Source organism: Equus przewalskii, chromosome 13 (genome assembly GCF_037783145.1).
Source record: "Equus przewalskii isolate Varuska chromosome 13, EquPr2, whole genome shotgun sequence".
In the NCBI taxonomy this organism is placed as follows: domain Eukaryota; kingdom Metazoa; phylum Chordata; class Mammalia; order Perissodactyla; family Equidae; genus Equus; species Equus przewalskii.
This window is the reverse complement of record NC_091843.1, coordinates 85,954,286-85,977,890: the sequence shown is the minus strand read 5'-3', so window position 1 is coordinate 85,977,890 and position 23,605 is coordinate 85,954,286. Positions and strand designations below refer to the sequence as shown.

The 23,605-nt window shown below is 45.0% G+C and overlaps 1 protein-coding gene across 9 annotated transcripts in view; it reads right to left on the bottom strand.

Moving 5' to 3' along the window:
- LHFPL2 (LHFPL tetraspan subfamily member 2) overlaps positions 1–23,605 on the bottom strand; it is a 157,981-nt gene that overhangs the window by 57,957 nt on the left and 76,419 nt on the right. For 8 of the 9 annotated variants that reach the window (XM_070571554.1, XM_070571562.1, XM_070571560.1 and 5 more), the window contains one exon: positions 22,952–23,009. The gene's annotated coding sequence lies outside the window, so the exon portion shown is untranslated. Of the gene's footprint in view, positions 1–17,069; positions 17,343–22,951; positions 23,010–23,605 lie in introns of all 9 variants that reach the window. The other variant, XM_070571559.1, reaches the window with a different exon arrangement.

Sequence of the window (23,605 nt, the reverse complement as noted above, 5' to 3'; positions counted from 1 at the left end):
TGAAGTGGCTCTCTGGGGCTGATTTGCAATGATCTGCTTGTCTGCACAAACCATGCAGCCCTGCCAGGCAGCTGTTACCTTGCCATTGGGACACAGAGCTGTCATCCCACATTCTTGGCCTTTAGCAACAAGGAAACTCCCAGGTCTGTGACTTCCTGGTGTCTTTAGTGAGAGAACAATGCTGACCTCTAGCATTGCCAGAGGGAATCACGGAAACATCGTGGGCAGAGCCTGAGGTCTCCACAAGGAAAAACGGCATGAATATTAGCATTAAGAACAAAGAAACAGAAAATCCCTTACCTCCCACTGAGAGGAAGCAAGTCCCTTAATTAACAGCTTGATATATCACCAGTGGGTCGCAGCTCCACCTTCCCAACCATCTATCACCCTCGCTGCACCCCAGACCTGGAAGGCACTCGCTCTCAGGACAGACTGAATCAGCTGCTTTGAAAGAAGTTGCTGGGGATAGTGAAGGTGGGGGACATGAAACATTTGGGGCACTAGAGGGAGGGGGAGAGCCAGGCACTGATTGTTACAAAATATGAACACACCGACCGGAGGCCCAGAGGACCCCCCAGCACTTCCTTAGCAATTTCTCACCCACTCCTGAATTACCCCGAGGGAGCCGCTGAGGGAGGTCACAGAACTCGTATTTCAAACCTGACTGCTCCTCGTAGAAGCCATTTCACATTTACTGCTGTGTGGAGACACAAAGGCAGCCATGGCCTATCATACTCCACGGTGGGCTCATGGCTGAGCCAGTCGCAAAGTCCTCCCGAAAAGGGGTGGGGGCCCCCTTCATAAACCCGGGCAGTGAGTGTGTGACCAGCCTGTCCCCTGATAAATCAGGTACTGAGACAGATCCCAGGCTTCCGGTGATGGAGCATCCAGTAACACCCAAACGGGGGGCAGGGGCAGGGGGAACATAAAAAATAAACCCATAAAATAATACTGTGCTGCAAGACCCACACAAAAGATAACTTTCATTTCAGGCTTGCACTGTGGGAAAATGGAAATAATTAAAGCAGCCGCTGAGGACCTGTATCCCCACTTGGGTGTGGGCAGTGCTGAGCGTGTGCCCACCTAGCCTGCGGACGGCAGAGACCAGAACCACTGGGATGAAGTTAAACCAAAACCAAAAAAAGCACCCCATTCTTTACATGTATTTCTGTAGTAGAAATAACACTAGAATGCTTCGAGTCTGATTTATGACAAGGGTCCACTTTAAGAGGGAAGCCACTCGTAATTCTAGAATCCTTAAGTTACAGAAATTTAAGAGCTCTGTGACCTTCAGATTTGTTTTTTAAAAAAAACATTGTAGTTAAGCTTTTGTCCAACTACCTCCACATCCTTTGGAAATAAATTCTCCAGCATTGGGTGACGGCTCTCATTTGCCATCAGGAAAGAAAAGTTAACCCAATCTCCAAGGGCTCATGTTACCCCGGGGCACGCTTTCTCCAGCACGGTCCCTGGAGACACTCAGGTTTCTGCAAAAGAGAGGCTGCCATGCCCCCACCCCCGTGCAGGAGGACCGTCAAACACACCCACTTCACAGAGCTGCCAAACCCACTGCTGGGTCCGGTGCCTCCGGATGGAAGGGCGCCTGTGGATCGCTTCCAGGGACTTCCAGGAACTGCCCTGCGGGGCTCTCCCCACCGCGGCCACTGCTGATGTCCTGGAGGTACCAAGCACCACCAACCTTCCCACTACTCGGCGCTCCAGCCAAGCGGGTTCCTGCGTGTCCCCTGCAGCTGTTGTCTCCTCACCCTCATCTCCACACGTCCACCTCCCCGATCCCTGAAGGTCTAGCTCAAATGCCATCCCCTGCCCGGAAGCCTTTCTCCTTAGACGGGCCCTCCCCTGCAGGGCGCTCTCCCTCACCCCGAGGGCCTGGGTGCAGGGTGGTCGCCTCAGGCCCCAGGTCCTCGTCGGGCTCCCATCACATCCCTGCAGCCGCATGCTCTGCTCCTGCGCCCTAAGAGCCTCCAGGAAGGTCCCGGGGGCTCTGCCCTTTCCCCTGGCGGGAGGGGGGTGTATGTCCACAGAGTCCCTGGGGCAGGCCCTGGTGTGGGGGTCCCCATCCTTCCTGCTGAGGCTCTCGGTTTCCCACCTCTCTCTGCTGCCCCCCGAGAGGGCAGAGCAGGCCGGTCGTGCCCTCAGCCTCGTCCCTGGGAGACAACCCTCAGCCCAGGCCTGGCCTCCAGGGCACATGGGGCGAGAGAGGAGCTGCAGCAGCAATCTTTTCGGCCTCAGCCTGGCCTTCCTGTGCAGGTCCCAGAAGCACCCGAGCCCAGGAGGCCACGGTGGGGCTGAGCAAAGAGCCCTTCCTTGGCCAGTCAAGGCACCTTCAGGTACACAAAGCTGGAGGGCTGAAGGGGACAGGGAGATGGGCACAGTGACAACCAGGACAAACTATCGGGAGGATCAGGGCACAACCTAAAGCCACTGTTGTACGTGAACTAAGGGTGGAGAAGGTGACTTGGGGCGGTGGGAAGGGTCTGTCTGAGCTTTGAGTCTCTGCAATTCCAGATGCCCCCCAGCAGCGGGCCAGGCGGAAGGGCAGGCTGCAAGCACTCCCCTCCTCCACCTGCTGTTGCGAGCCCACTGACCCCGGGCCAAGGTAGGGACACCCCAGGGGGTCTGAGGAAGATCACTGACCACCCCAGTGCCAGGGGAACAAGGTGGAGACTCCCGACTTGCCAACGGAGGAGTCTCCCAGTTCTCAGCTCTGAGCAGCGCCTCGGGTGCTCTCCCAGGCCTAGCCAACTGCCTTCCTGCAAGGCCCAGGCTGCTACAGGCCCAGGCTGCTACGGACAGCAAACTCTCTGAGGACAGGGACCGTGTGCCCCTACTCAACATCATGTCCTCTCCCAGCTCCTGGTGCGCTTAGCAGGTGTCCAATAACTACCTGTTGCATGACACCTCAGAGGGTTGAAGAGAGCTCAGATCTCTGGTTTGGAATCGTCAGAGGGAGCACATTTTGAATGCAAGGTACAAAGAGCAAATCAGCCTCTCCGTTCCTGGATTTGTACAGCAGGAGACAGGGTGAGCAGATAAAAATCTCTACATCAAAATCCATAGAGGCTGTTTTATAATTTAGCCAGGCAAACCTCAGTTGTGATTTCTGTCAACAGGATGACTATGTATTATCTGTCTGAATTCTCAAGTCACCGATCTGCGCAGAGGCAGTGGGGACACACAGCTCTGCTGACCACAGCAGTTTTAAAGAGCTCATTCTGGGGAGCGCAGGCCACCGTGGTGGGCAGGTCGGGCCAATGGGAGAAAAGTGTGCCCGTAAGTCCTAGGCCACTTTCCTGAAACACACACACACACAACAGAACACTAAAACACAACCAACTGAAGCAACTGTTCAGCTGGCATTTAAATGCAGTTCACTCTGCTTTTCAGTAACTGGGTCAGAATCTAAGCTTTACTTTCTTGTCTTTTCTAAAAGAAAACATTCCCTAACCAAAATATGGAATTCATCTGCATTGTAATCCCCAGTGCAGAGCAGACTCATTTCCTCTTGATCTGCGTTTCACTTACTCCCACTCACTCTCGTTTCTCATGGACAATGAGTGCAAACACTCCCCTGCAGGAATTTCAACCGCCTTCTTGGAGACAGATGTTTTGGAAACCACTGACAAGCTGCCTGTCACTGTGAGGTGGATCACGCCCTCTCGCAGCCATTCAGGCCCACCCTGCCGGTGCTTCTGCATGCCCAGCTCTCGTAGGACCTGCAAGATCCTAGATATCTGTTAGGGCAGATCAGACAGACATCTACTATTTAGCAACCTTTTCTCCATGTCCCCTTTCACCAACACACTCCCCATCAGGAGACCACATCAAAGGCCCTATCTCAGCAAAGCCATCGTATCTGCTACAGAGTCAAGAGTGGGATTTCCTGGGCATGTCTCTGTAAAGACCTAGAATGATCAAATCCTTCAATGAAAATGTTACTTTCAGGAAGTGGGGTAGGCATTTGGGAAAGAAGATCAACTTGTGTAAGCTACCAGGACACTGTTCATAAATTTCTGCCAGGCAAACGGGGCCCTTGGGACTTGAAAGAGTTATTGCTCAATTCTTCCTGAGCACCCACCTAAGTTCACGTTTCTCCCTGAGGGCCTCACTTGCTCCACAAGAGAAACACACTGCAAGCTTTAGTCTTGTTTACAATGGTGGGATGCATGGAGGCAGATCATTCGAGCCACCTGGATGTGCTGTGAAATAGTTTCTCAAACAGTTCCAGCTTTTGCAAATGCACCTATAAAAACAAAACTAAACGCCCGTTAAATTAACTCTTCAGGGGACCTACTTTGTTCCAACTGAGTCAACTGACCAGAGAGAAGTTTCAGTAGAACCTAACACACTTGCTTTCACGATCTGGTTATTGGCAGGAATGAGATGAACAGGTTCACGACATTTGCAAGGGCGTGAACTAAGTCGAGAGGAGACCTTCAAGAAGAGACCCCTCCCCACTGAGCCTTTGCTAAGCCTATGATACAGACAAGAACTGGAGAAGCTGAGGTACAATCTGAGGAAAAGACCCAACACTTAAAAACTTAGAACCTGTGCAAAGGTTATTCCCATCTGCCTCAGCCATGCTCCTGCTGTGGCTGCAGGAGTTCTAATTTCTACTGTACCAACAAAACTTGGGAGTGACTATCTGTGAGCCATTAAATCCAGGCACCAACACACTTCCAGAGCTGCACGTGCCTGCTTAGTATCAGCACACACTGTTAAGGTTAGACTATTGGCTCCTTTTCTCTGTGTTCTTTTTTCTATCAATGAGGATCATTTACATTTAACACTGAATTTCAACTTTATATGGAGCAGTCTTTGAGTGGATTGATCATAAAGTTGCAACTATGACAAGAAAGACATTTTCTCAAACTAGATATCCTTAGGTACTCTACTTCCCAAAACTATTGGGGGGGGGGGGGAAATAGACACACACACACACAAAGGTAAAAATAAAAAAGAGATTAAGAGAGGGAGGCAATATATAGAACATTTAAGGACATACACTTGAGCCAAAGGGACCTGTCCCCAGCTCCCTCACTTTATCAGCAGTGTGACCTTGGGAAATTACTCAGTCTCTAAACCTCAGTTTCCCCATGTGTGAAATAGGCATAATAATAAGCCCTACATTTCCCAGCATGGGTGATGCATTCGAGACACAGCCCCCAGCAAACAGACAGCTATCAACAAATGGTGGCTTTTATCATGTGATTCTTACTCAACTCCAGGACTCACTGATGCTTACTTAACAACAACACAATCTGGCAGTCACCTACACACATGACCAGAACTGGCTTCCTGTTCTCCTTGCCACTTAGAGGTCACCGTCTGCATCTTCTGTTTATATTGACCAAGAGTTTCCTGATGACATAGTAGTTACACAGAAACATCTATTTGTTTAGTTCTTTGCTTTGCTGCTTCCAAATGTCTGTGGATTGATCTATGTGGATCCCAGAAATGTAATCGTTAGTTGCTTGGCTAAAGAGGCTTCTCTCTCTGTTTGTTTTTACTAGAAGTCAGTCCTCTGAACCTGCGGTTTGCAAACTTTCTTTTTGAGCATGGAACACTATTTATCAAACAGAATCTGACAAGCACCTCCAGTTCTCTATATGAAACAGATCAAAGCAGAGCTGTGTCTATTAAAAGGTAAGAGGTTAACAAAGGCCACTTTGCTCTCACCACCACCATCACCTCCAGGCAGCCCCTAAAATGCCCCTAGGAACTATAGCGGTCTGTGGAACACACTCAGAAAAACCCTGATCTAAACCGCTCTTCCCATTTGGATCCCATGGCCTATAACCGTCACATGGCCTCAACTTGAAGAGTCGCATTGGTGAGCTCTTGCTTTTCATTTCTTAGCTTCATCAGTAATGACAAAGTCAGAGACCCACAAAACCACGGTCGCTTGCTTACTAAACATTCCTACCATGGCTGTGGTCTGTGCACATACACAGACCCCTACTTTGTTTTACTGACTGTACACTGAGTTACACCAACTCCTCAAAAGAAATGTCCTAGGACCACAGTATTTACACGGCTGTGCCAACCAGTCTGTATGACGTATGATATCATTATTATTGGCTTCTGGAGGAGCCATGTTCCATTTACAGTTTTTTGCACCCATTAGGCCATGACATATAAACTAAGGTCAATTCAATCCAGCAAAGACTCAAAAGAATTTTCAATGAGAATGCCATTCCCATAGTGGAACATACACTCCTTACAGTGCCTTTGACACACCAGCACAGTTTCCACACATATGAAATCTTACAGGGACAAAAAATTGGAAAGAAATTCAGAGTAGGGGATCAGAATCCTGAAGCAGCTGGAGAAAGTCATCGCTTCAGAAAGACCAGACTAGGAAGCGGGCCCCTCCTCCTTCGTTTAATTGCTGCTCAGCGGAAGCATGACACAGACTTAACTGTGGGAAGGCAAGAGGTAGAGGGGGACTTGTTCAGGGTGGTCCGAGGGAGACCAGCCAGGAGTGATGGGGCTGGAGCCAACCAACAAAAGATCCCAACCAATCGTGAGGCAAATATTTCCTCCACAGAAAGAGCCGCTCTACTTCCCAAGGGAAAGGCTGGAAGGCTCCCAGCCTGAGTCACTTGGAAACAGATTTTACAGAGCACTCCAGGGTATCCCGGGGGAGTGATCCGGCTGGGCTGGAGGAAGAGGCTTCATGACCAAGTGAGTCTTTTCCAGCTCCAACTCCCATGGTTCCCGGAACCTTCTGCTTCTTCCCAGCTCACTATGGCCAGCGTGGCCACAGCATGACTGTCACGACCCTCCAGTCAAGAGCATTTCAAGGCCTGGGCTTAGCTGCTGGTGTGCCTCTGCCCGAGGCCTCCCAGCTGCAGTCCATGAGCCTATAGTCCCAAGTGCCATGTAAACAGCGGCCCCTGGCCTTGGGGCAGTGAGAAGACCTGGAGGCAACGTCCAAGGAGGCAGTGCTGCCAGGCCCAGGCACTCGGCACTTGGCACTCAGGCCTCAGCAAGGGGCGCCGCCCCGGGCCTCTTCACACTTCGCACTCAGGCCTCAGCAAGGGGCGCCGCCCCGGGCCTCTTCACACTTCCACCTCTCACCACAGGCCTGCTGAAAATGGGCCCCCTTCGACATCTGCTAATCAGATTTGCTCCTAGGAGCCAGTAATAATTAAACTCGCTCTATGACAGGAACACTGGCAAGGTCTCACATCCCCACAGCTGGTCAGCGAGTGGAGCAGATGGGCTGCTTCCGAAGGTGTGTCTGCTTAAATCTAACTATTAAGCTGAAAGAATGGGCCCTAAACGACATTGCTCACCTTCAGGGGTAGCTGTCAGACAGCCCTCAGGAAAATGTCCCAGAGCAGGTATGACGGCTACAACCTCTCCATCAGTTCAGCCTCTCCGAGGCAGCTTTAGCATGACGCATACTGGGTCACTCCTGCTGTGATTAGGTGCCATTTTCTGGTGCTGGGCCAAACACATTACGTTCCTGTTAACTATTCACTTGACTCAGGTTTCTGGAAAACCCCTGTCCAGAAATTAAGTTTTAAGCCAGAAAATCCTCATAGAAAGGATCTGATTAGAGAAACCACCATATTTTTTCTGTCTTGTTTCAAAGTTTTTGTTGGGTGCTACTGCTTACCTTAGTGTATCTATTAACTATGGTTGCGTAAGAAAGCTCCTCCAAATTTAGTGGCTTTAAACAATGATTTATGACTTCTCATGATTCTGTGGGTCAGCTGTGCAGCAACTCTGCTGGTTTTGCCTGGACTCACAAACACATTGCTCTCACTTGGGTCAGCTGTGCTGGAAGACCCATGAAGGCTTCATTCACAGGTCTGGCAGTTAACGCTACCTGCCGACAGGGCACCACAGCTCCCCACCATGGGCCTCTCCTCCTCTTATAGGCAAGACGGCTTCCTTACATGGAGGTCTCAGGGCAGAGTTCCAACAGGGCAAAAGAGAAGCTGCCAGACCGCTTGAGGTCCAGGCTGTGGAACTCACCTGATACTTCTGCTGTATCTCACTCCCAAGCGAGTCAGAAGGCCAGTCCAGATGCAAGAGGTAGGGAAATAAGGCTCCAGTTCTGGATGAGAAAAGCTAAAATGGATTTGTGACCATTCTTAATCTACCACATGTCAGCATCTCCCTCACTGTGCCAGAGTGACATGAGTTCTGGGAGATGGTCGTAGGTGCTCTCAGATCGCAGGGGTCCCAGGATAAACCCCGAATCCTATATCCCATCCTTGAAGAGCCATTGTACACACTAGCATGTTAAAGTCTCTGAGAAGTCCCACAGTAAAAACAAATCCTGTTTAACTTTGTTTAATGATGAACAAATAAGGGTATAGAAGCTGAGGAAGACCACTCTCCTTTAACACCACTTTGGAAAGTGTGGTCATGAATTCCAGATTTTTGGAACAGTTCTAGTTTAGCATACTTGGTCTTGATGTCTTATGAAATGTCCCAGAAACGTCGCATGTCCAAAATGCCTTCTAATGTATGGAAGTGACACACACCGTGAATCCTGAGTTGCGGTTATAAAACTAAAGGGCAGCACAGTTCTCTTTCTCAGGTAATTAGACATGGAGAAACTTCTACTCAAATCATCTTGGTTAGCCCTAGAAAACTTTCTTAGAGGTATGCACAAAAGTTTGAGGTCTTTGTCGTCAGATATAATATTTTTGAGCATTGGCCAAAGGCTTGATTCCTACAGAATGAATGTTAAGATTCATTCTGACTAAACTTCACAAGCTTAAAATTCAGTAAAAATCACATAACCAACATTCTTCCACAAGGGGCTGAGGAACCACTAAAGAATCACTCTACTTCTTACCTGTCTATTGGCCACCAATCCATACCCTCTCATACAATGTTCTGCTCCATCAGAAAGAAAAAGCTCATCTGTCCTCAAAACCAGGTTCCATTGGCAGCTTTCAATAACTATGCCATGGAAAAAACTGATCTAATACTCTGGTCAGGAGACCATGATGTCCCAATAGTGGGTGAAGATTCATCTGGGTGAGGCCAGGAGAAATTCAGGTTTAGGGCTCTTAGGAGGATAGCACTCACAAGACCAGGGACAACAAGAGCAGTCTCCTGAAATTCAAGGACCGGACCCCCATCCCAGTCCCTGGACATGGAGAAGAGCGCTGGTGCTCAGGAGGGCACACTGCAATAGTGGATGCTAAATACAAGAATGAACAAATATCCCATTTACTGGGTATTTTCTCTTGTACTGGAGAGAGTGACTAACAAGGGGTAGAGCAAGATCTATGCGTCTGGTGCTGTTATCAGTTTCTTAGGATTGATCATCCTTACATTTACTCATAAAGGACAATGATTCACCCAAAGATACACAGCAGTTAAGGACCAATTTACTAAATCAGACTCCAGATGTCCTCACATTTCTTTCTTTAGCGTCAAGTACTCTTAAGACTATTTTATGTTGTGAAATCATCAGGGAAACATCTCCTGGAAGCCTGAACGCAGTTTCAAAGGATGGAATAAACGTGAATCTACAGAGGAATGGGGAATTCCATGGGAAAAAACACTCCATGAATAATAAAAGAGGAAGTGGAAATTCCTAAGGGAGAAAGAATCGTGAGTGTACTGGTCAGTCTAAGAAATAAACAAGGTGCCTGCTTGGAGGAGTTCTACAGCAAAGCCATTCGGAGAGCCTTGTTGGGCGTGGACGAACTCTGTGCAATTTTGAACTTAAGCAGCAAGAAGACCAGTCAGCCCAAGATACAGTGAGACAGTAATTGGACCAACCTTCCTCGGGGTTCCTTGAGATGTGTCTGGGAGCTACTTTCAGCTTCTGCTCCTAATTCATGCTGAGAAATGGCCCCAGGACCTGGACACCACCACATTGCATTTTTTTCCCTCTACCAAGGTAGCTACTCCAACAGAAACAAAAGACAAAGTTGAATACTAAAGGGATTGAACTGCTTAATGTAAAATGAGAGAAAACCCAAAACCAACTTACTACTTTGTTCCTTTTCTCAATCCACATACTGAAGGATTCTAAGAGTGGGTGTGCCCCTCAAACACAGCCAAAAGAACCAACACATTCATGCTGTGAGATAACTAGTGCAGAGAAGGGAAAGAATTAGGAAAAAATAAGCACAACCAATTCTACATACTATTAAATATAGCCAGATATTTTCAGAAATGTAGAACATTTGGGGCTTGTTGGAGTGATAGAAAATACATGACAAATAGACGATAAATAATATATTTTATATATAATATTGACCACCTGCATGCAGCATGTCAGTTTCTCCTTCAACAAGGCATCCATAGGCCATACAAAATCAGCCATTAGCACAAAAAGTTGGTTTAACTACCAAAAGGCTGCATCTGTGGAACTCTGAACCCCACACATGTTATACAAACTCCATTCATCATCCTGCACCTAAGTTGTTTCCACAATGGCAGGATGTTTGATAGGAACTTGGACATGAGACAATAGAAATGGTTCGGCCATAAATGGTATCTACCTTTTGACATGAGCGTAGGAGAGACAGTAAAGGCAGGGCAAGGCCCTCAGGACTTCCCCACACTGACTTCTCCTGCCTGCCTTACAACCTCACTACACCTTGTATTTCAGTCACACCAAACCACTCACACCTTCTTGACCTTGCTCTGACATTCAGGTGCCCTTGCCTTCGCCCACACTTGTCTCCATATGGACTGTCATTCTCCTCCTTCATCCCTTAGTGAAACCTAGTCATCTTTAAGACCCAACTCAAATGTCTCAGCTCTGGGATGCCTTCCTCAAATGGCAGAATTAATTGTTCCTTCCTCTGTTCCCAGTATAACCAGTTTATCACAGTGGCAGTGACTTCTCTGCTTGCCCCCTCATGGCTGGGTTGGGGTTCTTTAAGGACAGGGACACTCTCCTACTGCTGCTCCAGCCTCACGCAATAGATCTAAATAGTTAGGTATCTGACAGCTTCAAGATCTCTTCCCCCCTCATCCCTTAAATACACTAATAGAAGAATCAACAGGATATTAGAATATATTTTCCATATTAAGATGTGTCATCAAGACTGTTGTACAACAGAAAGGAATAAAAAAACATAACAGAGAAGGATTCTTTTCAAGGTCCACCAGTGGCACTGGATTCCACCTTCTTTCCTTCCCCAGGAATTTCCCAAAGTCATGAAGGTGGTTCTGTTCAGACTTGGCTGGCCACAGATTTCCGTCAGATTTTTGTTTTCTTCCAGATGTGAGTGCATGGAAAAAATATCGTAATTTCCTTGTGGGCCTAGTTATAATTCCGTAGGCTGATTAGCAATGAGGAAACCTCAACCCTGTAAGGAGCTGACAATCTGGTTCCTCCATTTGTCACTGTAATGGCTTAGCGTTTGTTACTGAGGCGCAATATGTTATTTTAGGAACAACATCTAGGCACCTCTCAGGGATTCTCCCTACATCTTCCCTTCTCCATTTCAGGATAAGTGGTGTCAAATTCTCAATATCTTTCAAATCCACTCCAACATGTATCAGGCACTGATACCAACAATCTCTGTATGTGCTTTGTTTCTGAGCATCTGCAGTGTCTCTTTCAAGTGAACTTGTCTATCAGTGGTGAAAATGCCAAAGCAGCACACTCAGCAGGCACTGTTGATTGTGCCCCCCCGTATCCCCTCAGCTCCCCGTTCCCGCACATGCTTACAGTGAGCACTCGGGACCCCACCTGAAGGTTCTCCTTCGGCCCCAGCTGAGGAGGAGACCTTAAGTGCTGGCCTCAAAGGCAGCCATCAGTCAATGAAGCATGTGAGCTGGAGGAGACATGTCCCAGCTTGCCGGCGCCTCAGATGGGATGATTCTGAAGGATGTTGCCTAGAATTCACCAGGGATGGAGCAACCTGCTCAAGAACATCCCTTTATTTGCTGTCTTCTCCTCCCAATTTCATACCCCTATTCCCTTAACAATGCTTTCCAGGATTACCTTTCAAATAACCAACTTGTACTTGAGTCCTTGTCACAGGATCTGTTTCTGGGGAACCCAATATAAGAAAAGTGCCAACACTAAAGCAACTTGATACCAATAAGGGACGGCAGACCCATGGGGACACCTCGTATTCAGATGTAGGAAATATTCACAGTAAATAAAACACTGTCATGGCATTTTCGTGAAGAACCTTTCCACGTCATAATCATAATGAGCCTGACAACCTCAGGAAGCGAACTGAGCTGTCTTAAATCTCTGGGAATTAGAGTGTTATATGTGTTCTGAAAACAGGTTGGATTTCAGTGGCTGTTTCCAACTTCCGTGGTATTAAATTTCCTTTTATTCTCCCCACCATCATATTTCCAATAAGCCCTGAAAAAACGTACCCTTGGGGAAGGATATTTTGCTATCTTAATAAAGTCTTTCAATCCTTAGGAGACAATTCACTATATTTTCATTCTCAAAAATATTAATTTTACTCCCTCAAAGACTCTTATGAAAATATTTGCATTTCTTGCCTGAGTTCCCTGGGAGGGGAAGTTGAAAAACTGGCTAATAAAGGACAATTCCAATATTACAAAAAACAATACATACTGCAATATGGAAATAATTATGACCCAAAGAAAAAACGTCAAGCCGTCAAATCAAAAGCACTTTAACTAGAAAGCAACGTCCAGGGGCTCTCATTTGACTAATATGCATTAGATATTATTCAAGGTGTTCTTTGCTCTAAACCAAGCAAGTAGGTAAAGAATTCAAGTTTCTACAAAAGGCAAATTAATGGATAAGGACTCACTTCATAGAAGAATTCTTAAATATTCCATTAAAATGCCATGTCCTGCAAAATATCAATCTTGATTTATTTTAGAGAAACCTAATTTATTTATTTTTTAAGACTCTAACTGGGAAAGCACACATTCATTCATTCAGGGAGTAAAGCCTGGACTAAGGCAGGAGGAACAGGGATGCGCCTGAAGGAGGCAGAACTGATAGGATGCAGACAATGAGGGAAAGGGGGGTTTCCAGATGCTCACCAGGTACCTGGCTTGATGGATGGAGTGAAGTCTCTTTACTAGGAGAGAGAAGCCAGGCCACAGGGCCAGTCATGGAGGGGGAATAGGATCATTTGGGGGCACATTGCATTAGAAGCGCCAGTGGGACACCAGGGGAAGACCCCCAACTGACAGGTAGCTATGTGGATCTGCAGCCTGGAGGAGAGGTTTGGTCTGGGGACATCTGGCCTGTGGGTGGCAGCTGAGGGCATGGAGTGAGCTAGATAACTTGGAGAATGCAAGGAGATGAAGAAGAGAAGAGGAGGTCAAAGACTACCTGCAAACAAGCATTATTTACAATAGCCAAGACATGGAAGCAACCTAAGTGCCCAGCAACAGACGAATGGATAAAGAAGATGTGGTACATATATACAATGGAATACTACTCAGCTGTAAAACAGAACAAAATCATTCCATTTGCAATAACATGGATGGACCTTGAGGGAATTATGTTAAGTGAAATAAGCCAGCGAGAGAAGGATAATCTGTGTATGACTCCACTCGTATGAGGAATTTAAAATTATGGACTAAGAACAGTTTAGTGGATACCAGGGGAAAGGTGGGGTGAGGGGTGGGCACAAAGGGTGAAGTGGTGCACCTACAACATGACTGACAAACATTAATGTACAACTGAAATTTCACAAGATTGTAACCTATCATTAACTCAAAAAAAAAAAAAAAAAAAAAGACTACCTGCAAACAATGAGTAAGGGACAGGCATGAAAAGTCAGCCAAGCATCTGAGAAGAAACACTAGGAGAAAGGAAGTAGGTAAGAATCACTTCATGGGGGTCAATGAACACTTTATTATGAGCCAACATGTTGAGTTTATTATTACTATTCTGTCAACAGCAGACCTACCATGTCTGCCCTAGACAAGCAGAGGGGAAGTACCCGGGCAGGATGCAGGGTGATGACAGGGGTGCCCACAAGGTCAGGGGCAAGTAGGATGGGGGTGCCCACTGGGTAAAGTTAACTTTACTGGTGCCAACAGTCACAACCAAGAAGTCAACATTAGAACTTCCAAGTGTGTTCTCTTTGACACTTCCACACTTGACTTCCTCTCAAATAAGGGACAATGTTTTATGGAATTAACTATTACCAAGAAGACAGTATGCGCAAAGTTATGCATCCCAATACACCTTTCTAGGAAAATGGGACAAAATCAAAACTGTCACAATTGTCACAAATAACAATTTCACCCAAAAAGAAGGACACGATCACAAAAAGAGAAAACACAGATGGCTATTCTGTTTATGAAAAACATTCAATTTCATTAGTAATAAAAACAGTGAAAGTTAAAATGAGATGCCATTCTCCCTTTCCAAACTGGCAAAGACTTAAGGACGCAACGGTTCTCAGGGTGTGACAGAATAGGCGCCCTCTTATACTGCCAACAAACAGCCCAACTTTCCTGGATATATTTTTAAAACTGAACAGAGATGTGTAAAAAGATATACAAAGTTTATATTTATTTATTTTTTTAAAGATTGGTCCCTGAGCTAACAACTTGCCAATCCTTTTTTTTATTTTTGCTTTTTTCTCCCCAAATCCCCCAGTAGAGAGTTGTATATTTTTAGTTATGGATCCTTCTAGTTGTGGCATGTGGGATGCCACCTCAACATGGCCTGATGAGCGGTGCCATGTCCGCGCCCAGGATGCAAACTGGTGACACCCTGGGCTGCCAAAGTGGAGCACAGCAACTTAACTTCTCGGCCATGGGGCCAGCCCCCAAAGTTTATATTTAATGGTTAAAAAAAATCAGAAAACAACTCAAACGTCAAAAACAGAAGAAAGGTTAAAATGATTTCAATATTTGCCATAAAATAGAATATTCAACCAGTGAAATGCTTTAACAAGAAACTTTTAATGATATGGGGAAATGTTTATAATATAATATTAAACAAAAAAGTAACTGAGTATAAAGTTGTATACAGAGTAAGCACTCAACTTTGTGAAGAAGAGAATGTACAAGAAGAGACACTCCTAGGAACCTGGTCACTAGATTGGCAGTGATGACCCCTAAGGGGACAGGCTTTTTTCCCTGCATGCTTATACTGTTCTGTATGAACATGGATTTTGATAATCGAGAGAAAAACACACATAAACATCTTCTGGTAATTGTCGCCAGCCATAATAGTCAGTACATAAGGGCCATTGCTTGTCTTCAGGTGTATACCAGTGTTCAAGGGCAGAGGGAAAACTGAGGTGAAAAACCATCTTTGCAGGGCCAGTCTGGTGGTGTAGTGGTTAAGTTCATGCGCTCCACTTTGGCGGCCAGGGGTTCGTGGGTTGGGATCCTCACGCAAAAATAGGAAGATTGGCAACAGACGCTAGCCCAGGGCCAATCTTCCTCACCAAAAAAACCCCATCTTTTAGAAGGAACACTGAATGACTACACAGAGCAAACGGGCCCACCCATCCACCCTAGACTGCTTTGGGAATGAGAATAAACTTCTTTGTTCCTTAAGTTCCTAAAAAAAAACCCCAAAAAACAAAAAAGACACATCTTTGCTTTGAGATGGTGCAAATGATATAAATACGCAAGCATAAAACAGAAAATCACAGCAGCTAAAGAAAAATATAACTCCTGGGGGTTTGCCCAAGTGACTTTCTCTGCAACTACCCTTGTACCAAAATGCCTGACAGTTCTAGAAGGATTGACATAAATGTACCTGATGTGGGGTATGAATGGCCAATAAATTGGCCGCCCTGACCATGAATAATGATGAGTCCATGAAAGCAGATGATCACCACCCTAGGCTGACTGTGTCTTTCCAATCCATAGTTTCTCCAAGAATATTAGGAGAAAAATGGATTGACCTTCACCCAGTGAGGGATGCAATTTGAGAATGAAGCAAGAAGAGCGAAATGTGGTGGTGAGGCAACAAGAGAGGAACCAGCTCTTTCAGATTAGTCACGCTAGATTTCTAAAGTGGATTTTCAGTCGTATTTGCCTTCATTAGATGAAAGGGATGACCTAAGCTGGGAGTTAATGACAGGAAGTGTCCATTTCCTAACACAACTTGGCCGTGGATATAGAACAATTTGGATCAAAATCAGGTTCATTTCCGAGTCCATCTGAGCTTGCCAACTAGCTTCAAGAGTTTTTCACAGGCTGTTCTGGGCTGGTAACATAAGGTACAGAGATTGGGGCCAATTCCATCTTTAGAGGTTGCCTGGCACCCCAGCCCTATAACCATGGGCTGGCCCATGGCTCAGGGGAGGCTGGTGCCAGGGGTGTCTGGAAGGACAGGACAGAACCCTGTATGATGAATTGTTTCCCCAGCGTGAGAGCACAGAGAGGGAAAAGATCACAAAAACTTTGGTTATTGAATTAATCCAAAAGGGAAGTAGTTTAAATCAATATTTAATTCAGAAGAAGTCAGTTTCTGTTAGGCAGCCATGACGAAGTTTCAAAGCGCAAGACTGGGTGTTTATGGGGCAGGATCGCTGAACTTCAGAACTACACTGCTGCCTTCTTTAGTGGTAAGCAGGCATTGCTGCAGTTCGACGTGGGAAATAATAAAAAAGAATGCCAAATAAAAATGCATACGGCTACTACCTACCTGTATTAACAAGCTTCATACATTTTACAGTGACGACGAGGGAGATACCTCTACACTCTCCCGGTGTATATTCATTCAGCTGAGGTCAGTTCATGCCCTCCCTTTTAAGGAGCAATTTAAAAAGCAGATCATTAAGGGGGCCAGCCCGGTGACGCAGCAGTTAAGTTCGCACGTTCCACCTCAGCAGCCCAGCGTTCGCCAGTTTGGATCCTGGGTACGGACCTATGGACCACTGGTCAAGCCATGCTGTGGTAGGCGTCCCACATATAATGTAGAGGAAGACCGGCACCGATGTTAGCTCAGGGCTAATCTTCCTCAACAAAAAGAGGAGGATTGGCAACAGAAGTTAGCTCAGGGCTAATCTTTCTCAAAAAAAAACAATAAGTGATCATTAAAGTAAAAAAGCTTTCTATGTAAGGATCCTGGCATTTCTTTGTATAGATGGAATGACAAGAGGAGTACCAGTTGGAACCAAACCTACCTGCTGGAAGATTTGCGTACAGCCTTTTTCATAGACTTCCCCATTTGATCACAACAAAACTATGCATTTATTGATGTGAGATCCAGAACATCTTTGTGGAGAACCAGAATTCCCTGTGCAATAATCCATCAGACAGAGAACCAGAATTCAGAGGAAGATGGATGCTCTGGCCACATCAGCACCGAGAAGAGTTCCTTTCCACATAGGGAAGCACGCATTCCTTCTTTTTAAACTCCCTGCTCCGCCACCTCTCCCCGCAGCAGATGACTTTTCCTATTTCTCAAAAGAAACAAGACCACCACATGAGAATTCTCTTAACTTCTATTCCTTGTACTTTAATGTTACCTATGGCAAGCCCCCCCTTCCTCTGCCACAGAGCTGCCCCAGCTCTTGTCCAAAGCAATGGCCACAGGCACCTGTCCCCTGGCACCGTGCTTCATCAGTATGCTGCAGCCCGGCCCACCCCACCCTCCCAAGTCTCCCCCCTCAGCCCTCGTCGCTTCTTGCCACTGACACCTTCCTACCTGGTCTCTTGGCCTCTGGTCAATCTGCCACCCGTGGTGCCTTCTTAAAATTTAACTTCACTTCTCTGCTTAAAAGAACCTTTGTGGCTTCCCAAATTATAAATGGGTCATACTCCCAAAAGTCCCTTATAAATTGCAAAGTATACTTCCAGTTTATGGAGATTCATGCCTCCATCTGCCCAACATTGACTGAGCGCATAACATGTGTCAGGCACTGTGCTGGGCAGCCTATCATGTCCCTCAGGTAGACCTCTCTTCAGAGACTGACACAGAACCAGCTCCACAGTCTAACCATCATTTATCCTTCACTCATCCAAATGAAGCCACCGAGCGCCCACTACTCATCAGACTCTGTACTGGGCTCAGAGGCTATAATGAAAGACTCAGAGCTGCCCTAAGGAAGTTTACAGTCTACCGACAGAAGCAGCTCTTCACAGAAAGAAGAGTGCCCTGGCTGGCAAGAATCCTCAGGACTCTTCTGTCAGACAGGCACAGGTCTAGCCAGAACTTACATGAGAAAAAAGACAAGCTGTCAACATGCAAGTAACAAAAGCAGAAAAACAATTGCATTCGCGTTGTCTCTAATGCATTTAATTACTTTGATTTGTTTTCATTAAATCTTGAAAACCACTATCTATTTATATTTTATTTTATCATTTTCCCATCCAGAGAGCACACATTTAGTCCAACCTACCCTCAGTAAAGGGAGACGCTATTATACCCGCTCTTATTAAGGGCTTCCCCTCTCCTATTAACTGCTTCCAAGCTGCTGGTGGAAATGAATTCTAGACTCTAATACTGGAATTTAAAAATCTCAATGTCATAACAGCTAAATTCCCTACAAGGAAAAGCTTTCTTTAGCTAAAGATTCTTCATGAAATTTGATAAAGCTTTCTTTTTAATATAGAAATAGCAATCCTGCTTAATTCCTGGCTAGAGCTTACAATATTGGAAAGTAAACTTGCTCGTTCACTTAACTCAGTCTGGAAAATATGAGGCTGGTGATGTATTTGCCATGTTTGTCATCAAAGGGGTGCGAGTGTCACAGATCGAGTCCTTACAAGGGAAGAATTTTGACAAGGAAATTGGCCGATGTTTGTAGGCACCAGCTACACAGGAACAGGATCAGAGAGGTGAGGAAACCTCACTAGCATCAGTGGAGACAAAGCCAAGACTCAAACCCAGACCAGTCTGATTGCAAATCAAACATACTTCCCCCACCTCTTAGAATACACTGCAGTGTCACCCAGGACATGAATGTCAGGCAAAATACTAATACTCTTAATTGGATTATCTTCTCTTGTTTCATAATACTCTGGTGACAACTCAACATCCAGCCAGCAATCATTCCCTTAGGAATTTACCTCCATATTTCTGGTACCACAGTAAGAAGAGAGTGCTAATTCACTCTGGGTGATTAAAAGTCATTTCTCCTGGATGGCATTTCCTAAACTGATCTCCTGGGGCATGGCTAAATGGGACCTGGAAACGCGGTACCTGCATCAAATGTCAGAGTCAACAACCATCATGGAAGCAGCATCTTTTGCAGAAGACTCGTTTTTGGGTTCACATCCTGGGGGACAGCTGGGAGTGCCTCCCTCGGTTCATTTCATAAGGAAGCTGAGAGGAAGGACCAGAGCAAAGACACCGAAATGGAGCCTCAGGCTGGGGTGCATGAGGTTCAGGCAACACATCTGCTACATGCCTTTTCCTTTTCTTTCCAATTTTGAGTATTTTAAAAAATTCCTCTAAACTTAATTGGTAGAATGTGAAACAAAAACCTTAAAAGAAGAAAAAAAAAAAAACACTTCCATAATTTTCACAACCTACTGACAAAAATTATATTTTACTTAATAAATTAGAAATTATTCAATTCTGTCAAGGATCTTCTAGAGCAACACTGTCCAATGGAAAGATTACATGAGCTATGTACGTTATTTAAAAATTTTAGTAACAACATTAAAAAAGCAAAAAGAAATAATTTTTTCTTGAGAAAGATTAGCCCTGAGCTAACATCTGTGCCCATCTTCTTCTAAAAAAGAACTTAATTTTAATATTACATTTAACTCAAATATCCAAATATTATCATCTCAACATATAATCAATGTAAAAAGTATTAAAAATATTTTACATCCTTTTTTTCTAATACCAGCACTTCAAATCTGCTGTGCATTTGGCACATCTCAATTCAGGCACTAAATTTCCATCAGAAATAGTTGATCTGAGTTAAACATTACAAAATTCACCACTGAAAAAGTCAATCTGCATGCCCAAGTTGTCCCAAACATACTTAAAAGTTTTCTAGTAACGGAATTAACTATCAGCTTTAAATTTTAAATGAACTAAAATTAAGTAAAATTAAAAATTCAGGGCCTCAGTTGCACTAGCCGTATTTCAAGTGCTCAACGGCCATAGGTGGGGAGTGGCCACCATATTGGACTCTGCAAGTCTAGAACTTTTGCTTTGCTCATATCTCAATTCTAGTAAGAATTCTGCCTTACTAGCCTTTCCTCCTCTTTGCTCGTGAAGGAAACCCAGAAAGACTGACTCCCAATGCTTTGCTCTTCCGATGAGCAAGGCCCATTGCAGGATATGATCGCTCTCAGTTTATTCAGGACAAAGATGATCATCCCTGGTCTAAACTACCATATCATGATATAAAAAAGCAGTTCAATAAGCCCAAGTTCAAACCTGAGAGATTGTAAAACTGTAGATATTTTTTCAAGTCAGATTCTGTGCCTCCCTTCTTGTGTCCTGGCAAATTTATCAGCATCTTTATTGAGATTCACTAGGCGCTAGGTCCACGTGCCCTACTCCACACACAGCACATCACTTCATCTCACAGCAATCCTGTGAGACAGGTGAGAGCCAGAGGGTGTTAATAATTTGCTCAAGGTCATACACCTAATTAGAAGGTGTAGAGCTGGGATTCAAGCCCAGAAAGTCTGACTAGATTAAAAAAAAAAAAAGCCTGCCCACTAGAAACCCCCCACTACTAACCACACACCCTAAATTCACACTCTTCAAAGGCTTCTCATGATGCTCATGGAGTAGGCAGGGCAGAACAGAGCAGGCATTACCTGGCTGCTTTACCAGTGAGGCACAGGAGGTGCCTGGCAGGGCAGTTCCTCCACTCCACGTGCAGTGCTCTTGCCAAAATAGCTGGTGTCAGGGAGCCAGGCAGGGGGCACTTGTTACCTGCTATGAACCACACACACTGCCATCTTTGCCTCATTCAATCTGCCAAACCATTCTGGGCAGAAGGGGTATCCACACGTAAGGAAATGGGGGTTCCATCAGGTAAAGAAACATGCCTTAGGCCCCACAGCCAACTTGCACCACAGATGGAATTCCAGCCCAAGTCTGTGTCCAGCAGAGGTGGACAGAGGGCCTCCTGACAACAAGGCTCTCCCCAAACCACAATGACCCTCTCTGCTCTAGAGAAACCTTCCACCAAGCTGATAATAATGTGGGTGATGGTATATATAATAGAAAGCAGGATGAGATTCCTCCGTAATTCAGACACTGTTAATTCAGAACGGCCGTTCCTGTGTCTGTCTGACTTGGTAAAGTTTTACTGTATTTATATGGAATTAATTCCCAATAATAATAATAAAAAGAAGAAGGCTGGTATTATCTGGTTAAATCTTCAGAGAGGGGGACTTCAAGGGTGAACACGACGTAGTTCCAGAAGGCACTGGGAGAACAGAATTGGCTTTTCGCCAGAGCTGGATTAAACAGGCCAGCCTGGCAGCAATCCAAGGTGACAACCCACAACGGGGGACTAAATCATCATTGGAATACATCAGAAATATGGAGCCACGTAACTCGGTGGTTACATGCAACTCCTTACATAATGGGCAAAATGGCAGTCAGACCTGTTTCCATTCAAGCAGACAGTGCCTCTGAGTGGAACTACGCACACGCCTCGCCAGCACAGGCTGTCTCTGGTGAGAACACTTTCCCTCATAGAGCGGGATGAGTAAGACAGGCCTCACTACCAGCCTCAATGTCACCTGGCTGGCAGGCAGCTGAAATTCTGGATCTGAACAACACATGGCAGAGTGTTATTATTACTCAAATTTTAAAGAAGTTTACGAACACCTGGTTCAGGAAATCGCATGTAATAAATCCATTATTTTCAACATACAGGAAAAGGTATATATTTTTTACTAATAGAAAATCAGTTTCTCCATTCCTACTAAATAAATATGGAACAGATATCTAAAGTTATCAGTTTGATAAGGTGCCAGTGAATGACCAGCCTTTTCAGGACACCCACCTGTCTCAGGTGAGCCCTGGCTTTCCCATGAGAAGGAAGCTTGCTCGAATAATTTCTTAACTCACAAGCGTTTACAGTTCCCATAAAAAAACACAACAATCAAGCTTCCTAATCTAACCCGGGCAGCAGTAGTTGTTAGAACAATTTAATAACATTTGAGGAATCAATAGTTCAATTCATGACATAAGGGCAATTCTTCCTTCCCCAGAATCTCTAAGCTAAAAAGATCACCTTTCCACAAATGAGACGGTGTCTGTCAAAATGCTCTGCGAATCCCCTGCACATGGCAGACCCTCTTGGATAGGATGTCGGTCGGTCCCAAATCCACACCACGGACTTGCTCTCTTGGCCTGAGCTGTGTCCTCAAGTTCATAGCAAGGCCCCTCTAGGCCCAGGCTGAACAGGCCTCTCCCTTGCGAGAAGCAGAGCTGGATCCAAGTCTCTGGGGGCAGTTACTGAACTTCCACTGTCTTGATTTTGTTGAATGCATACTGTAGGAGATTACTCAATCCCTATTATTGTTACTAATATTTTCTACTAATAAAGTGACGTTTATAAATTAAAATCTTAAGAGTTGATCATAAATAACCTATTACTCAACTATTTTCCATTTTTATTTAGGCAATTCTTCTACCTGAGTTGTCATCAAGTACTAAAATTGGGTAATTTGAACTGGTCATCTCTACTTCCCTCTTCAGAGAGAAATGTAACAAATGGTGAAATGGTCCACAGAGAAGCTCAAAACGAAAGACAACTTAAAGTCAGCCATGCCTGTTATAAAGAGCTCTGAAACTTGTTCATAAACAGTGACAAAACAAATCACGTCAGAATGGAAGCATAGCAATTACAGCATTAAATTTAATACCACTTATGAAACTGTACATGGTCCTTTCCGACATTCATGTGTGCTCATCGGAGTGGTGTTTCTAGGCAAAAAAACCAAGCAAACTAGTGTTTACGATTCAGGGTCCAAAAGTTTGAAACACTGCACCTCCTTCAAGAAGTAAGCTGCCACCCTCTTGGAAGTGTTCCCAAAGAATCAGTGACAATAAGGGTACCTGATTTCATTTACTAACCTTTTATATCTGCAGGAATGCTGGGAAGTCCCAATGAACAACTTCAGAAAAATGCCACCTAGAGAGACGAATTGAACAAAATGTTAGATTTTTTTTAAACACAAAGAAGACTTATCATGCCATTTTCTGTCTCATTGAAATATGTGATGTTTCAAATATCAGTCCCCAGGTTCCACAAAGTTCAACTTGCATTAGAACGTGGGCACCGCTTCCCAGGACCACTGATGCCCTAACACAGGGTCCAAACCACTGAGGAACCAGAAAAAGTCAGAGGGCAGTGGGGAAGGCACAGCCATGAAGACATACCTTTATTGTATCCTTTACTTTCCCCTCGCAAAGGGACCAACTTGAAAATACAACTGTGTCCTTGAGGGCACTTTATGAACAACCATAAAAGGTTCAAATAATCCAGAAGCAAATTAAAGAATGAAATATGAAATTGTGAATGAGGAAACTATCCTAGCAGCACTTTATATCCTTTTCAGTTACTCTGTTAATTTTTTTAAAAGCTAAATTTGCAACAATGTCAAAGACTGGAGACATGGAAAAACGGTCATTAATCAGAGGAATTGAGAGGTAAGAATTTATTTAATGATTACTTCATTTATTCCAAAATCAAGTATTCCTTTGGGTGCTCTCAAAGTCTTCAGGTAA